This window comes from Eschscholzia californica, unplaced genomic scaffold, assembly GCF_041429995.1.
Source record: "Eschscholzia californica isolate CP2 unplaced genomic scaffold, dmEscCali1.0.p SCAF_2, whole genome shotgun sequence".
NCBI lineage: Eukaryota > Viridiplantae > Streptophyta > Magnoliopsida > Ranunculales > Papaveraceae > Eschscholzia > Eschscholzia californica.
In genome coordinates this window covers 16,193,877-16,212,712 of record NW_028238309.1, presented here as the reverse complement: position 1 = coordinate 16,212,712, position 18,836 = coordinate 16,193,877, and positions in this window count along the sequence as shown.

Here is an 18,836-nt window from a genome sequence, read left to right as displayed (position 1 = left end):
AACACGTTTGCATAACAGATTGTTGCAAACACGTTTGCATAGCAGATTGTTGCAAACACGTTTGCAGAAAAACGTAAAGGAAAAAACGCCATTTTTTTTTCTGGGATTTCTTTTTAGAAAAAAAGTATTGAAAGTGGATCTTGTTAGAAAGCTAATGAAAAATCATTTCTAAATATATAATTTTTATAGAAATCCGACATCTCAAACAAAAGTTATATCGATTTAAAGTTTAAAGAAAAATAAAAGAATTTAGTTACACAAAATGACAAAAAAGGGTATTTTAGTATTTGCACACTTTTTGACCTGAATAATAATTTTCAAATGTTTTGTGCTTTTCTACTCATTTTCAATATTATTTTGACCTTTTTAGAAATTACCTCTTTACATAGACTGTTATTCTTTATGAGAACAAAATCATTTGTGAGCATCCACAAATGGCAGAATTATCAACTTGTATTGGGGGTGGGGGTGGGGTAAAGATTGGGATGGTTAGAAAAAACGTATTAGTAACGGTTCCTTCATTACCGTCGTAAATACCCGTCACAAATACTCTGTGTTTTTGTAGTGCCTTAACTTTATTAGTCCTTATGTGTTTGACATTTAAAATAATTCTCTTACATCTAAGCCCCTTGTCGAGGAGATCAATCAAACTATTAACTGGTTCTAAACTAAAGCCACTCGGGTCCAGACAGTTACTCTTCATATTTTTGTCAATCTAGTAAAGATTGTGATACTTAGAAAAGAGATTTGTGGTCTCTTAACGTCTAAGTTGCGATGCAAATACCCGACTAGGTAAATCATTAAAGTACAAAACAACATTGACTATAAAAGGGAACATGGTAGAAAAGAGATTTATAGTAGCATTCACTTAATATAAATGTTTAGTTTGGGCTCTTACAAAAAAAAAAGAACATAAGTGCTTATGATGGGGGTCATACTAGGAACCTCGAATTCTTATATCATCAACATGAAAGTTTGTGGAACGAGAAATCCAGAAACGACTTTATTGTCTTTGGAGACAAAAATAAGAAATTTTTTCGTTCTTAGAGCTATCGTTAGGAATTGTCAAAATCATCACTGGTATACAAAGAAATGTTGATGAATGGACATCAAATGAAGATGAAATCTTTGATAATTTCACTTGCCATTTTGTTAATATTCCCACCTCCACAAATCCCGAAATTTTGGAGGAAATGCTCACACAAAAATGCAAAGTTTTTGTGACGGATGGAAGCAGTCACAACTAAAAAAACTCGCCAGAAAGCGTCTATTGTGAGGGCCTGAAGCCGTCATAATGGAAAAAAAATCGTCACTATAAACCTCGTCGTTGTGGACGGTAGAAAATCACACAATTAACAGAAGGGAGATTGATGGGCCACCAACAACTTGGGCTTTAGACCTCGAGATAGACGTAGTTTTGGTTGTACCTGTAGACAGACAAAAAATAAGTAGAAACCGTGAAGTCTTGGGGACACCGGGATGGTGCCGGCCAAGGGGACTCCGACGGTAAGTCAGCAAACTATAAATAAGATAAATATTAAATGGTGGAATGCTGAGGGTGTCACCGTGTTGTACCATCAGAGGATGGCTCGACTCGTAGAGTGGCCGGAGCTTCGACTCTACAGGATTATTGTCAGGTTTGTCTCCTGGAGCAGGTCGAGAGGTCTTCTCGATCAGACGTTCCAACAGAACTTCAAGTGGGTTGATGCTTAAAGATAGAATATCGTCGTCTGGAATGATTAACTAGAAGATAATACTTCAAGTTTACTGGAGTTCGAAGGTAGGTTATCATCATCTAGAGTACTGATTAGAAGATAACAAGTGGGAGAGAGAAGACTGATCAGTAGGGTTCTAGTCGATAGTCGATGCCTTTCGGAGTCTGAGTCTCATTCTATTTATAGGCGAATGACAGACTCGTGGAGTCTAACAAATCCGAAATGCTCGGTATCGAGGGTGACCCCGAACCCTAAGGAGACTCATTCTTGGCCGTCGATCTATCACCTAAAGTAACTTGATCCTACGATTACGTCGCCTAGACTATAGACCCTTCGTAGTCAGAGATGACTTCGAGATATTTGAGGTGACGTGGGGTCTTTGACTGACCTAGTCAAGTGGCACGTGGCGAGATCTTCTGAGTTGAGGTTGAATCGACAACCCGCAGACTCGGTTGAGGGTGACCAAGGGGTGCTTGGAGCATTATTACTTTTGATGGATTATTGTTTGTCTAGATGGACGTTCACATGGGCTTGGAGCCTTCAGACTTCTAATGGGCCGAATTCATAGTTAGAGAGTGTCCAACCAGTAGACGAGTAGGCTGGACCCAAGTGACATTTATTCGAAGTAGGTTGGGTCTAGGCGACATTTAGACAATGTGGGCCTAGTACGATTTTTGGCCACTACAGTTTGTCCCCCACTCTAAGTTAGCGAGTTGCTCGCTTATAGAGTAGGTTGGTAGCATCGAGGAGGTGCCCATGTTAAGTGTCGCACAGGAGCCACAATTCGGTTAAGTCCAACCTTTACTTCGTCGACCTAGAGATCTCGATAGTTCGTCCGATAATTCGAGATCACTATTTGGGTATCTAAAATGAGACGTCTAAAATACCTTTGTCGAGCTAGAAGAAAGATCTCCAAATCGTGGTTGTGAAAGAAAATCTCCAGACTGCCCGAATGTAGTTTTGAGAAAGACCCGTCCAATCGTGGCTTAAAGGTAATTTGGAGGAAATACCCCCCAAGTTGCCTTTAGGCGGTCTCAGGGGCTCCAAACTTTTCGGCAGTTTGGAGAAAAAACCCTCTAAACCTCCCAAAGGCAAGTTGGAGGTAGGAGTCTCTAGATTGCCTTTGGGTAGTTTGGAGGGTATCTCCAAACCGCCTTTGGGTAGTTTGGAGGTATTTTCAAACCGCCGTTAGGCAGTTCGGGAATCCACATTTTTTTTTTCTTAATGTGTGTGTATATATATGTATATATATATATATATATATATATATATATATATATATATATTTATATTCATATATTATATACATATGTGTGTATAAATATATTTATTCAAGTGATATATAATTATGTAGACAACACACGTTTTTTGTGGGGGATCTCAACAATTATGTTACACATTTATGACAAAGTAAATTTTGTGGATGTTATAGTGTCACGTGGCGATGTGACAAGAGAGTTTGTGTAATCTACTCCTTTTGTAGTCCAACCCCTATATAAAGGAGTGAGGACCCCTCATTCCCTCACTTGTGTTGTGAGGATTTAGAGCAAATTGTGGAGGGATCTTACCTTGTTCTGGATATTTAAGGTAAGTTTTTTTGGTTTTTACCTTTGTTCTTCGCGTTCTTTGTGTTCTTTGCTTGTTTTTCCATGTTCTTCATATGTTCTTCGAACGGTTTTCACATTTTTTCCTTTGCATGCTCTTAGCTAGATATTGATGCTTGAATCTTTATGAAATAATATATTTGTTGAAATCTATGTTTTTGCTATTTATGGAAGTTTTCCTCAAATTTTGCTTTAAGTAGTCTAGGTGGGCTAAGTGCTGACCCACTCCATTTAAGTGGAATGGGGGTGTTACGGTAGCTTTAGATGTCTAACCATTTTGGGTTTAGTGGGATTCAGTTACCCTGAAGAAACTGAACATAGTCTAGGTGGACTAAGTGTCGGCTCGTTCCATTTGAGTGGAATGAAGGTGTTATGATAGCTTTAGATGTCTAATCATTTCGAGTTTAGTGGGATTTCAGTTACCCTGAAGAGACCGGACATAGTCTAGGTGGACTAAGTGTCGGCTCGCTCCATTCGAGTGGAATCGTGGCTTTAGATGTCTAACCATTTTGAGTTTAGCAGGATTTTAGTTACCCTAGAGAGACCAAACATAGTCTAGGTGGACTAAGTGTCGGCTCGCTCCATTCGAGTGGAATGGTGGCATTTCTAAATCTTTAAACTTCACATTTGTCGACCAGACCTACTGGAACTTGTACTTGTCACACTTGTAGACTTGAAATGATCACATCCTTCACAATTATAACCTCGAATCTTTATGGAGTACTTCACAACCAAGTCTAGATAGACTTAGTGTCGGCTCGATCTATTTGAGTGAAATGGAAATACTTGAAGAGCTTTAGACTTCACATATCCCGGCTAGACTTACCAGAGCTTGTCTTTGTCACACTTGTAGACTTGAAATGATCATATCCTCCACAACTATCTTTATGGAGTTCACATCAAAGTCTAGATAGACTTAGTGTCGGTTCGATCCGTTTGAGTGAAATGAAATTACTTTTAGAGCTTTAGACTTAACAAATGCCACTTCGTTCAGGTGAAAGGAGGTGACTCTCGTAGCTTTAGGCTTGCTCCAAGGGCGAGGTGGAGGAGAGCGAATTTGAGATTGGTGTTCATGCTGTCGAAATAGAAATGTCTATGTCGAGAGTTACACATGACGAGTTGAAGGCAAAACAAAGCACATTTGAGGCAGACCTTGTTGAGATAGGGAACTCTGTTGGATTGCAGTGCTCGAGCTGAGATAATGGAGGACCACTAGAAAGGGCTTCATAAGAAATGAGATGTAGAAGGAGAGTTGGCACTCTAGAGGATCAGGCAAATGACCAATGGAGATGAGTTCGATCATGAAATGACTGATGGATCAGACGCTTGGGTGGACCTTTAGTGTATAGTAAGTTTTTTGTTCAGACGCATTGTGGGTGCCCTTGAGGTACTTAGCGTTCTGGATGCCCATGGGGCTTTTATGCTGTTTCATTTTCGAGACATGTTTTGAACCCCTTCGAGGCATGTATGACTTCGAACACCCATGGGGCTTTTGTGGTGTTTCATTGTTGTTTACACCACGCTTTATTTATATTCCTTCAGTAGAAATATAGTATTGAACTTCTGAATATTTAAAAAGATGGAAATCTGTTCAATGAAATTCATAATTTAATTTACATATTTAGAACATGTTGAGTAAGAAAACATTACAAGTTAGGAGTCGAGGTTTGTCATCTCGAATATAGTCACCTGAAATTTGAGGGCGCACTTCTTAAGGTTAACCTTTGAGGTCCCTTTATCATTCACTGAGTTGGCCCAGGGGCTAACATTTCTGAATAAGGTCATCTGGAATGGTAGACTTTTAATACTTTGTAGTTGGAGTTCAGAGTCAAAAGCACTGAGTCCCCATTCTTTCAGGTAGAGCTCGAGGTTGCATTCTTTTAAGAAGAAGGCGAAGTTTTCGAGGTGTTCTGTTGTTTTGATGACTTCGAGGTCTCGATCTTTTCCTGATGTTTTTAGGTAACATCCAAGGTGTTAATATTCCTCGGGTTGTGTTTATCTCGAACCTTCCTTAGGTAGGGTGGAGTCTGGGAGATGTCTCGACCCGCGCAAACTACAATGTGTAGAAAGAGTTCTAAAAGAGTAATAGAGGAAGGGAGATAAGTGGCGTCTTGTGTATTGTGGGGATGAAATGAGGGTGCAAGAAGGTGTATAATCTAATATTACTCCCTGTTAGATCACTTGGAGCTCGAGTGTGAACCACGCTGCTTCGTTGAAGTGACAATAAGCTTCTAGAAATTGCTGTTTTTTCGTCGAAGTCTTATGTTCTTCATCTGAAGTTTGAGGTTGATTGCTCTAGTGTTTTGTGTGGCTATGGAAGTTCAACTTGCATTTTGATGCACAGTTTGTCCCTGTTACGCCAACTGGAGTTCGAGCGCGAACCTTGCTGCTTCGTTGAAGCGACACTAAGCTTCTAGAAAGTTTTGGTTTTTCGTCGAAGTCTCATGTTCCTCGTCTGAAGTTTGAGGTTATAGCTCTAGTCTCCCTAGAGCTTTGAGGGAATTCAAGCTTGCATTTTAGGCACCATTTGTCCCCCCAGTCTAGCTTCGGTTGATTATCGGTCGGTTAGCTTCGGTGGATGGGTGAAGGTTGTGCTTCTCCTACTTGTTTATGAGCTTTGACCGACCTGCACACATAAAAATGATGGTCGACGACAGCACCATCGACCCTTCGACACCCAAATCAATAATTTTCTATCAATAAAGAATGATATAAATAATGGATGAACACATTCAATACTTCATGTTATCTGTTTTGAAGATAGAAAATCGTCGTCTTAAATGATTTACCAGAAGATAATGCTTCAAGTTTACTAGAGTTCGAAGGTAGGTTATCGTCGTCTGGAGTACTGATTAAAAGATAACAAGTGGGAGAGAGAAGACTGATCAGTAGGGTTCTAGTCGATATTCGATGCCTTTCGGAGTCTGAGTCTCATTCTATTTATAGGCGAATGACAGACTCGTGGAGTCTATCAGATCCGAAATGCTCGGTATCGAGGGTGACCCCGAAAACTAAGGGAGAATCGTTCTTGGTCGTCGATCTGTCGCCTAGAGTAACTTGATCGTACGATTACGTCGCCTCGACTTTAGACCCTTCGTACTCAGAGATGACTTCGAGATATTTGAGGTGACGTGGGGCCTTTGACTGACCTAGTCAAGTGGCATGTGGCGAGATCTTCCGAGTTGAGGTTGAATCGACACCCCGCAACCTCGGTTGAGGGTGACGATGGGTGCTTGGAGCATTATTACTTTTGATGGGTTATTGTTTGTCTAGATGGACGTTCCCATGGGCTTGGAGCCTTCAGACTTCTAATGGGTCGAATTCTTAGTTAGAAAGTGTCCAACCAGTAGACGAGTAGCCTGGGCCCAAGTGACATTTATTCGAAGTAGGTTAGGTCTAGGCGACATTTAGACGAAGTAGGCCTAGTACAATTTTTGGCCACTACAGTTGCTAAAATGAGTGTGAAGTAAGATTTTTTGGCGCGATGATATAGTGCCATTAGGGTTTTTGTAACGACTATTATTTTCCAAAGTCGTTACAAAAACCCAAATATAGGCGCAAAGGATGCTGCAGACTTAATTATGCTATTTATAATGGCTCTTATAGACCGTTATAATAGCATAGTGATGACTGCTCCATGAGGGTCGTCATAAATGTTCAACTAAAAAAACAGAACTCTTCCGTATTTTTCTCTTTTGTAACGGTTTTGTTGAGAGATCATTGTAAGTATGTATATAAGACGGTTTCCATTACAAAGTCGTCATAAGAAACTTATTTATAATAGTTTTTTATTTCTTAACCGTCATTAAAAATGTATTTCTAACGGTTCCTTCATAGCCGTCATAATATCCTGTTACAAATACTTCGTAATTTAGTAGTGTCCTTAACCTTATTAGTCCTAGCATGTCTGACATTCAAAATAATTCCCTTACGTCTACACCCCCTGTCGAGGAGATCAGTCAAACTATTAACTGGTTCTAAACTAATGGCACTCAGGTCCAGATGGTTATTCTCCGTATTTTTATCAATCTGACTGAGATAAATTAAAGATGACATATATGATTTGGTTCAAATTTCTTTTGACTATTAACTGGTTCTAAACTAAAACGCAGAAGAGTTGTGTTGCGGTAGATGCAATTGTTCCATGCTACTCTAGTGTGAAGGATCGAAAACCAGTTGATGCAAAGATAACATATTATAGACGGGTGACTGATAAAATTGAAGTATCATATAGGCAAAACTATAAATTTGGGTTATTTAAGTGTGATTGTTGATGTTGCCAAATGTAGAGGTATGAAGGTTGACGATCTAGGTTTTACACTTGTTAATTTCGCTCATTTGTGTCGACCCAAAATGAAAAGCCTTATGTCTCGGCATCTCAGGTTAGACAAGTGTTTTATATTTAAGATCCAAGTGAGCTTGAATGGAATGTTGTTGTAAAGAATAACCCGAGGGACACTTTTGACATGAGTAGTCCTGAATTTAATGACCAACTATTGGATAGTGATCCATTTCCGATTCTTATTAATGTCAATCTTGATGATGAAGAAATTCAGTATTGTTAATGAGGATGTACTGGGCGAGATTGTTCTTGCGGATGATCCAACTAATGTAATTGAGAATGGAAATGATGTCAGAGACGAGGTCGATAACGAAGATGTGGAGCTAGAATTTACTTATGATGATGATGTTGAAAGTAATGAGCTCGAGGACATGGAAGACGATGAGTCTTAGGCTATTAGATACATTAACTATGAAAAATGTTACATTGACTTCTAAATCTAAGTCCTCTAGGACACCATATTTTGCAATGTCCCTTATGTTTTGTTTAACTATTTCTACCACATTAAAATTTCTTTACGATCTCAAGTTGAGCGTTTTAATTTGCATCGTTTCTTATGTTGAAATATTATTATTATTAATGTGGTTGCCACGCATTGTTTGTTCCTTGTCTTCTTATATAACTTTTTATATGTTATCAACCATCTCTTCATACTTGCACTCATCAGTTATTACCATTCTTCAAAGTTTTAGTTCCATAATAGTGAATTAAATCAGTTATTGCAGTCATCACTTATTACTATATATTCTCTTGACTCAACAAGGTTTGCGTATTGTAGTTGCAGGGTAATATATGAAGATAACCAAGTACGTAGAAAGAAAGGAAGGGGGTCAATTAAGCTCACATGGATAGATCAACTACCAATTGAGGGAAATTCAAAATATAACTTGATAATAATTTGCAGCTTTTAGGGGTCATGCAACACACTTATCGAGCTATATCGAATATTTTACGATGGATGGAAATATGTTTCCACTTACTATATATAATTGGAAGGATATGGAGAAGTTGCATAGGGATTTCATACAGCTAATGCAATAACCCAAATCAAGGTATATGTATAAACGAATACCTTCTATCTAAACTTACATGATATATATTCTAATTGATATGTTTTTTTTTGTAAAAGGAAATATTCGATATTCCTCGTGATCTCGACAGAATGGTTATCTGAGAGGCTAAGTTTTAGATGGAGAAATTTTAAATGTCAAACTAAAAGAGAAGGGTTTACTCCATTTGACAAAGTAGAAGATCAGCACGCTAATCGACTGACGGAGTTGTCCCAAGTCAATGGGTGGAGATGGTCAATTACTGGAACAAAGATAAAATTAAGGTACTAATGCTAAGAAATTACAACTAGATATATCATTAAATTATATTTTGTAAAAAAATTGATTCTTATAATGTAGGAACAAAGCCTTACAAATGCACGAAATAAGGCTTGTAACTGGATTCAACACACAGGTGGTTCAAAGCTGTATGCTAAATATGCAGAAGAGGTTACTTTAGTCTTTTCCCATATCTAATTGGAATGATTACATTTGTTATGTGCTTAGACCATACTGTATTTTTCTTTCATAGTTGAGGAAAGAGCATAACAAGCCCCCCTCTCGTACGATGTTGTTTAAAAAGATTCGTACACGCAAAAATCTTGCTCCGGTGAACCCATTATACGGGGAAAAGATGATGTATATTTAACTTATAAGTTTCTTTCATGTTTTTATTGCTAGTCTTTCCTCATAAGTCTTTAGTCAGAACTTTTGAAGATGGTATATGATGGTGATACTGTTGTCGTAATAACTATTTTTTATTGTGATTGTGTTGTTGGTGATTGAAATGGATAAAGAAATTAGAAGGGGGTTTAGGTTTGATTGGTATAAACTGTTTTTCTTAGTTAAGAATTATAAAAAAAACTCTAATTGAACTTTTTCAGTAAGTCTACTACTTCAGTTTTGGTAAGGAATATTAACAGTAAGATTAGTTCAAGGTCTTAATAACTGTTTGAAGTCTTAATATATATTGCACTCAATTTAGTAGTATTTGACAGGATCAAATGGAAAAATTAGAAAGTTAAATGACTCAAGATATTCAACCCGATGAAGAATTTTTCGATTCAGGTCCAAACGATATTTTCTCCCAAGTAATGGGACCTGATCGAGCAGGTAGAGTGTGAGGTTATGGTCCAGTAAAGCCAAAACGATTTTGGGTCGGAGAGACACCAAGTTCTGGTCGGAAAACTAAAGCTAAGGTTGTTGAACTAAGGCAAGAAGTCGTTCAATTGAAGGATCGACTCAAACAACAAAACGATCTATTGAAGACACTTGCTGAGAAGTTTGCACATACAGAAAATGATCGTTTTGTCGATGAAAATACTTCAAAGGTATGAATTTTTGACATCGAATTACTAATAACCACTACTTTCCTAATTTTACATTTTAACTATTGAATATCTTTGTAGGACTCTCGAGATTCATCACAAGCACCAACTTCACTTAACTGAAATATAACAGCAAATTTTCGGTTATAGGTAAACTATCATTTTGGATTATTTATGTTGCATCTTATGAAAAATCACTCAATGCGCATTTAGTTTCGTACGAAGATCCTATTAGATCAATCTATGGGTACATCTACTATGTCTATGATATCATATCATTCTGTTTTCTTGAGCGCATTATCAAGTTTCAATCCATATTCTACTTGGTTAAACTATAAGTAAACTTGCAGGCAGTTTTGTTTCACTTAAATGTGCTTACATTCTCTCTCTACACTTTTTCTCTCTCTCATTGCTGGTATGTTGATGAACAGAGCTTCTTCCCTCTTGGGTCTGATGTTTTTCCTATTAGTTGCAGATTGTTATGGCAACAGGTACCTATTCATTCTCTTTAATAGATCTCGTTTCATTCCCTCTTCTTTATCCTTCTTCCAGTTTCTAATGAAGAATGTTTTTGAACTCGAACATTTGTTTCTTGATTTTTATGGTTTCAGAGATTCATAGTTAGTAATCTGTTTCTGGATATTAGCACGAGTATATAACTTGACTAGACTTAACAGATACCTGAAATTCATTTGAAAACTTCTGTAATGGAATAACGGAGGAGGTGCAGTGTAACCCGACCTGAATGGCTGCAACCACAAACACACAAGGAAAGAAAACTAACAAAATAGCAAAAACCAGATAAGTTAAGGAACAACCGTAGTAAATAAAGTATTATTAGCAAAGAAAAAAGGAATCAGAAAGAGATTAATAAAATTTGTTCACCTGCTGACATATCTCACACATGGTATTACCCCTTCTCATTCCACCACCTCTAGACACATCTTCTGTGAGCATACCGCAATGCCCAAAAAATAGTTAACCCCTGGACCATGTTAAGATATGATCTATAATCAAGCAAACAATAGAAGTAAAATATATGATGCCCTAACCCTACTGGACTCAATCTGGTATAACAGAAAATTAGTGATGTTATTCCGTCGTTACTATACAGTAACGATGTTTCTGAAGTGTTGGGACCAAGAATTAAAATTGCTAATTTCTTTTTGCAACGACACATTTCTTACAAAAACGTCACAAATAAGGAACATCAGCGACGGTTTTCAGCCGTCGTGCAAGTTGTCGGTAATAATGTCCTGACGGCGCTTTTGGCAGCGGATTTTATGTCGTTGCTGAAAACTCTTGGCGACGTTATAGTCCATTAGCGACGGTTTCAGTCCATTAGCAACGGTTTCTATCGTCGCTAAAACTACATTCCTGCTGATACTAATCACACATCCTAAAAAGTTGATTGATCCTTTATTATTTTAGGCAAGCTATCTATTATAGTCTACATAGTGGAAGTTCTGCTAGGCTAGATCGCGTGGGTTTTACGCTAAACGACATAGTTAACTTCGTACTGATGAACATGTTATTTACTAATATGTAATCTATTTATTGCAAAGTGATGAAAGTGGGAGCAAATTGGGTTGCGTATTCTCGTTTAGCAAATTTTGTTGTGTATTCTTATTTATGTAAATGAGTGAAGTTGGTTGATGTATTGATGTAGCTTTTGGATGTCACTAGTGCTTGAGTATTATCCACAAGTATATTTATAAATAAAACATACTCTCCCTCAGATCTAATTAGCTTTATATAACTATTAGTTTTTTTTTTTTTGATGAAATTATATAACTATTAGTTAGTTGTTTGGTTTATTTGAGAGATGTAAAGAACTTTTGAAAAGTAAATTGGGAGAGATGAGATTCTCAAGTCCCACAAATATAATACAAAAGTAATACATAGACAAACAACATGAAAGTTTTTTTTATACTTTTTTTAATCTCTTATCCTAAGACCTCCTCAGTTGACAAATGAGTTTTTGACATTTGGGTGATATAAATTCCAACACAAATTTTATTTGGGTGACATTTGGGTTAACATGTCATACAAGTATTATAAATTAATTAAAGACACACTTGCACCTACTATAATGTGGTATTTAGAGAATATGTTTGTGTTTATGTTCTGTCTCCTTAAATAAAGTATGGATAGCACTAACTTTCATTCACTCTTCTATGGTAAAATATTATTGAATTTCTTGTTTGTTTAGTTAGGTGTTATATGCATAAACTACAAGAGCCACTTGCCACATTTTCTATTTTTTCCTTAAAATATGACTTATGGCTCTCATTTAATCAAAAGCAATGTCTTATGTAGCTTAGAATCATAGCTGTCATTTTCAAAAAAATAAAAAATGGAATCACTATTGTCATGACAATACAGAAGTTCATAACAATACCTCTCACCAGGAAATATTAGAAAGTTATTTACTTGAAAATAACATTTTCTATATTTAAGCCGAAAATGATTTTCTGAGTCAGAATATTACCCATAATAAGAAAAACGAGAGGATGATTTTTGAAGTAACTAAAACTAATTTGTGCCTTTAGCATATATGGCACCTCCCGTATCCATATCAACCAACCGTAAGACGTAAAGTATTTTATCCGCACTCAAAGTTACTCTTGTTTTTTCATTATTATCGATTTTCTTTCAGATTTCATTTTTTTTGTTCAATTTCGACCAAATCTGAAACACTATACCTTATCCGACCAGTAAGTTCAGATTTTGTTTTTTTAAACCTGAATCAGACGTATATAATCCTTCCTATTAGGCTTGATTTAGACATATGTAGGTGCCTCCTTTTTTCCTGACCTGGAACGACCCGATTAGGACTGACCTGACATGTTTGAACCCAAGACTTTGCAGCCCGGACCGCCATGCTTGGATTCACAGAGAGCTTCGTCTTTGTGTTACACCCCTGTTGTAACAATTGCAAATTGTTGGCAAACAACTGAAAACTCTTTGCAAACAACTGCAAATTCTTGGTAAACAAATGCAAACTCTTTGCAACCGCCTGCAAATGCCTAGAAGTTATTCTCAAAATCACTATAAATACTATGCAAACCACTACAAGCTATTCGCAAACTACTGCAAATTATTTGAACAAAATTCCAAAAAAGTTCAAACGGTTGCAAATACTACAGAAACTGGTCGCAAAATTTCAAAAGAAGTTAACTGCTAAATCAAATTCAAGAGTAAAGAATTAAGGTTCAATTCCCTATGTTGTTTTTGTTGTCTTTTGAGACAAAGTAATATCTATTGATTAAAGATTAAGATATTACAGTGAGAAAGAGTGCAAGAAGAAAGACAATTAAAGATACAAGTTTTTGTCTTTCTAGAGTTTACAGCTAAGTTATGAGCTAAGCTGTTGAACTGCCTATTAACAAACAGAAAAGAAACATGTTCTAGAGAAGAAGCAATGCTCTTGACTTTTTTCAAAACATGCCTAGCAGTCCAGTGGATCGAGCTCTGGTGACCATTCAAAAAGTTGGAGACGTTCATCGAATCTCCTTCCAAAATGACTCGATTTATGTTGTGTTGCTTAGCCCATTCTATTCCAAAATAGCATGCTTTACTCTCCCCTTCATCTACCGTTCTGCTAAGGAGCCTTGTTGATCCTTTGGCAAGCTGTCTACCTGTGCAGTCTGAAATACAAATGGCAATATAAGTAAGTAAAGATGCTCTATCCCAAGCTGCATCATAATTGATTTTGAAGTATCCTTGGGGTGGAGGTGACCATTTGGTGATAACAGAAGGTTGATTTGGTAGGAAGGTCTTAAGATTCATTGTTTGGATAGAAATAAAACTATCTATTAAGGAGTAAACAAGTGGAAGATCAAGACTCTTATCCTTAAAGACTATCTCACATCTTTGTTTCCATAAGTGCCAAATAATGGTTGATAAGGTTTCTAAAGGGTTAAGAGAATTGTTGTAATTGATTTTGGGATCCTTATCAGAGTAGAGATTAAACCATTCCTCAAAAGATGTTGGTATAGTTTGAGATTGATGATAAGACATGAAATGGTTCACAACTTCTTTGGTGACTTTGCAATCTTGAAGAAGATGTATAATCGATTCCTCAGCTTCCTTACAAAGAGGACATAAAGTGGAGATGCCTATTAAGAATCAAATTAACAGGAAGTATATTATGAGCCATTTTCCACAGAAACAATAAGATTCTTGGATGAACTCTAAGTGCCCATATTTGCTTCCAATTTGAAGTGTTAGCAGGTATCTGAGTTGGGTTGGTGTGAACTAAGTGCTTATACATTGAAGAGACCGAGAATTTACCATCTTGAGTGATATTCCATTTAAGAGTATCTTGATTGGAGGAAAGAGGAATAGATAAAATTCTTTCAATGATATCTGGTTGGAAAAGAAGTTGAAGTAGAGGAAGATTCCAAGTAGAAGAGGAGGTGATAAGTTCGGATACCCAGATAAATTCTTTGTTGGAGTTTGAGTTGCCTAAAGGTGGAATTCCTGGAATCCAAGAACTGTCCCATATGTTGATATGTTGACCATTTCCAACTTCCCAGGAGATGTGCTGATCCACTAAAAGCTGGTTTTTGGTAATGTTTTTCCATAACCAAGAAGCATTGACAGGAGAATGTAAAGCTGAATTCGGATGAAACTTGTACTTGTCAGCCATGAATTTAACCCATATAGAATCAGAGTTATTCCTAATATCCCAATTAAGCTTGCTCCTAAGAGATTGGTTATCTAAATTTATGTTTCGAAAACCCAGACCTCCTAGAGTTTTTGGTTTACATATGGAATTCCGATTTTTCAAATGTAGAGTTCTAGTATTTGTCTTAGTTCCCCACCAAAAGTCTCTCTGCAGAGATGTAATGGCATTTTTAATCTTTTTAGGAAGATTGAATAATGCCATCTGGTATCTAGGGGCAGCAAATAATGAGGACTTGATCATCTCACCTCTACCTGCCTGAGAAAGGAGGTTTTTTTTTCCATATGCTAAGCTTATTGTGTAATTTCTCAAGGAGTGGAAGAAAGGGGGTTACTTTTGATCTGGATATGAAAATATTAGTACCAAGATAAGGATCTTGATGGTTAATTTGCTTAACTTTGAGAATCCTGGATACCATACGACAATGTTTTCTATGAGCATTTGAACTGAAGAACAGACCACTTTTATTAAAATTTATCATTTGGCCTGAAGAATTACCAAACATGTGAAGAAGATCTAGCAGATTGTGAACAGAAGATATATCCATCTTAATAAACAGAAGGCAATCATCTGCAAATAAGAGATGAGAGATAACTGGAGAAGTTCTAGAATGCTTAAAACCTTGTATGTGTCCCAGAGATTGAGCTTGATGAAGCATTCTGCTTAGAGCTTCCATACAAATTATGAAAAGATAAGGGGAGAGAGGATCACCCTGTGTTAATCCTCTAGTAGGGAAGAAATAAGGTCCAAGAATGCCATTGAGAAGAACAGAGGTTTTGGTGGTAGAAATACATTGCTGAATTAAGTTACAAAAATTTTCTGAAAACCCCAGGTTTTTAAGAATATCCAGAAGAAAATTCCATTCTACTGTATCAAAAGCTTTACTCATGTCTAATTTCAACCCAAGATATTTTTGTCTACCCTTTTGATGCTTCATAGAATGAGCAATCTCTGTAGCAAGGAGAATGTTGTATGTCCCATGCCTTCTAGGAACAAAAGCTGATTGATGAGGACTAATGAAAGAATCTAACAAAGGTTTTAGTCTATTTGCTAGGATTTTTGAAATAATTTTTTAAGTGGTATTACAAAGACTTATAGGTCTGAAGTCTGATGGTTGTGAAGGATTAGAAGTTTTAGGAATGAGAGCTATATGGGTTTGATTTATATCCACAGCAATGTTACCCGATTAGAAGAAAAGTTGAACCATGGCAATAACATCTGTAGATACTACATCCCAATTTTGGTGGAAGAAACCATCATAGCCAGGGGATTTATCAGCCTTCAAGCTGTGGACAGTTTTCTCAATTGCTTCAGCTGAAGGGATAGTAGTCAGCATGAGATTGTTTTCTTCTGTTATGCTTTGGTGAAAAAGGTTTTCCAGGAAAATGGGAGGGGAGGTGGACTGGGCAGTTAGAATAGTGTCAAAGTGAGTTTTAAGGATAGTTTCCATTTCTTGATAGTTTACCACCCATTCTCCTGCCACATTCCTAAGTCCTTTGATTCTGTTGTTTCTAGCTCTAGATGAGGCCAAAGCATGAAAAATTTTTGTGTTTCTATCTCCTAATGTGATAATCTTATCCCTTGATTTGAGTTTCCAGAACTTTTCTTGAGTATCTAGCAGAGTATTCAAGCTTCTTAATAAAACTGTGTAACTACTTTTATCTCTACAGTATTGTAGTTGAGCTGAGGTATCCTTAATTTGATTCAGAAGAACATTATAGTGGTACTTATTCCACTCTTGAAGGATAGGCTGGAGTCCTATCAGCTTGTTATGGACTTTAATAGCTGGGTGTGAGATATCATTATGAGACCAATGAGAATTTATGAGGGAAGCAAATTCTGAGTCTTGGAACCATATGGGATTGTATCTAAAAGGCTTGGTCCTGAGATTTGGTTCAGTAGTAGTATTGAGAAGAATGGGATGATGATCAGAACCTATCCTATGAAGATGTGTAATTTTTGTGCGAGGAAAAAGGTTAAGCCAATTTAGGTTTGCCAAGGCTCTGTCTAATAGTTGTTCGACTAAAGTGCTATTGGTTTGATTATTAGTCCAAGTATATGGGGAGCCTATATAAGGTATCTCTAAAAAACCACTCTCAAGAATTGGAGTTGTTAGAAGATCTATTTGCTGGCTAGAAGGTGCAATACCTCCCCTTTTCTCATATGAGTGGAATATGATGTTGAAGTCCCCTATAATGAGTTCAGGCAAACTCTTTGTATTTGTGTGCTGAAAATAGTCTCCCATATTATTCCAAAACTCCATCCTATTCATACTGTTTGGTTCTCCATAGATAAACACAAGAGAGATTTGAAAATTATCATGTAGAGTGTTTGTAGTAATGTGGATCCAGTTTTTACTCTGATGCAGGATATGAACCTTAAACTTACTTTTGAAGGCAATAGCCAAGCCTCCACTAAGACCAACAGGAGATTGTATAATATAATTCTCATAATGATAAGAAGATAATAAATTAGTAACATAAGATTCATTTTTCTTAGTTTCTGAGAGGAAAAGGAAATCAGGATCATGATGGTTGACCAGATTATGAAGGTGATATCTGGTTACCTTTCCTCCCAAACCCTGGCAATTCCAGCTAAGGATGGAAATAGGATAAGAATTTTCCATAACTAGAATTTTTATAAATAAGGTAGGGAACAGGAATTTATAGGTAGTACTGGAATTTAAAATTTAATGAATAAATTGTTGTTGAGTGGTTACCTGGTTGGTTGTAGATGGTGGGGTGCTGCCTTGACCATTTGCGGAATTTTGATTCTGAATCACAGTAGTACTTTGATCCTGAGTGTTTATAGTACAGTTGTCTTGATAATTCTGAGATTGGATTTTGATATCCGGTTGAGGTTGGGTTGTTGTACAGTTCAGTTTAATCATCATTTTTTGCTTAGGAGTTCGATTCTTCTTAGCTTTGGGTTGAGTATTCTGTTTTGCTGATGATTGGGGAGCAACTCCAAATAGATGATCAAAGTTTATATTAGGGAAGGTAGTAGGGATATAAGGGATGTCAGTAGAGGAGAAAGGGGCACAAGAGAAAGGTTTATCAATGCCAATTGAAGTAATAGGACTAGTACTGAATTCTGTAGTCCAAGGTGAGTTAAGATGATTGAAAGATGAGTTATCTTTGTGCTTTTTCCACAACTGTTCGAGCCCTACTAGAAAGGAGTCTGTATCCTCATAGATTGTTCCCTTTACAAGACTTTCATCACTCAAAAGCTTCCTTTTTTTCTCTGCTATCCAATTTAGTGAAATCCAACTGTTGCATTGGCTTTTTTCCTTTACCTGAATATGCCTGCTTTTTTGTTGAGGACTGAAGAGATTGAGCAGTAGGTTCTTTGATTTTTATACCAGGCTGGGATATGGGTTCCTTTAGAAAAGCTTTAGTCCAGGTAGGAGAAATAACCTTTTTTGTGGGATCCTGGAATCTAGTGATGTGTATAATAGGAGGGGTGATAATGGTGGTGCTTATAGAAGTTTGGGGTTCAGATTCTTCAACTTCAATCGGATTTATGGAGACACCTTTAGCAGAAGATGAAGTGGGAATGATGCTTGAGATGAGTGAAGGATTTGAATAGATAAGTGACTCTATAGTGGTGGGAAGACGAGAAGCATCTCTAACTATGGGTTGCTGGTTTGGTTCAGCTAATTCCTGACATGGGAATGGAGAATGATCTATGATTCTACAATATAAACATGTGGATTTAGGAAATGGGAAGAATCTGTACTCAATTCTAATTTTATCTCCTTGTAATTGCACAGAAGCACCTGTAGGACAAGATTTGGTAACATCCGAAACAACATCTACTTTGATCTTGTCTCCAAGAAGGGATCCCCATTGAGCAGGAAAGAAACGGAGTACATGTCCAAGAGGACTCGAGATAACCCTAAGATCTGACTCATATTGCAAACATTGAGGAAGAGGGGATAGTTGGACAAAGAATATCTCATGCTTGAGAGGTATTGTTTCTGAATCTGTGTCGACATCCATAACATGCAGGATCAGAAGATAATCCAAAATAACATATGGTTTGTTAATCAGTACCCTGTCTCTGTCTTTGGCAACTTTGAAGGTGAAGATAAAACAGTTTTGTTTGT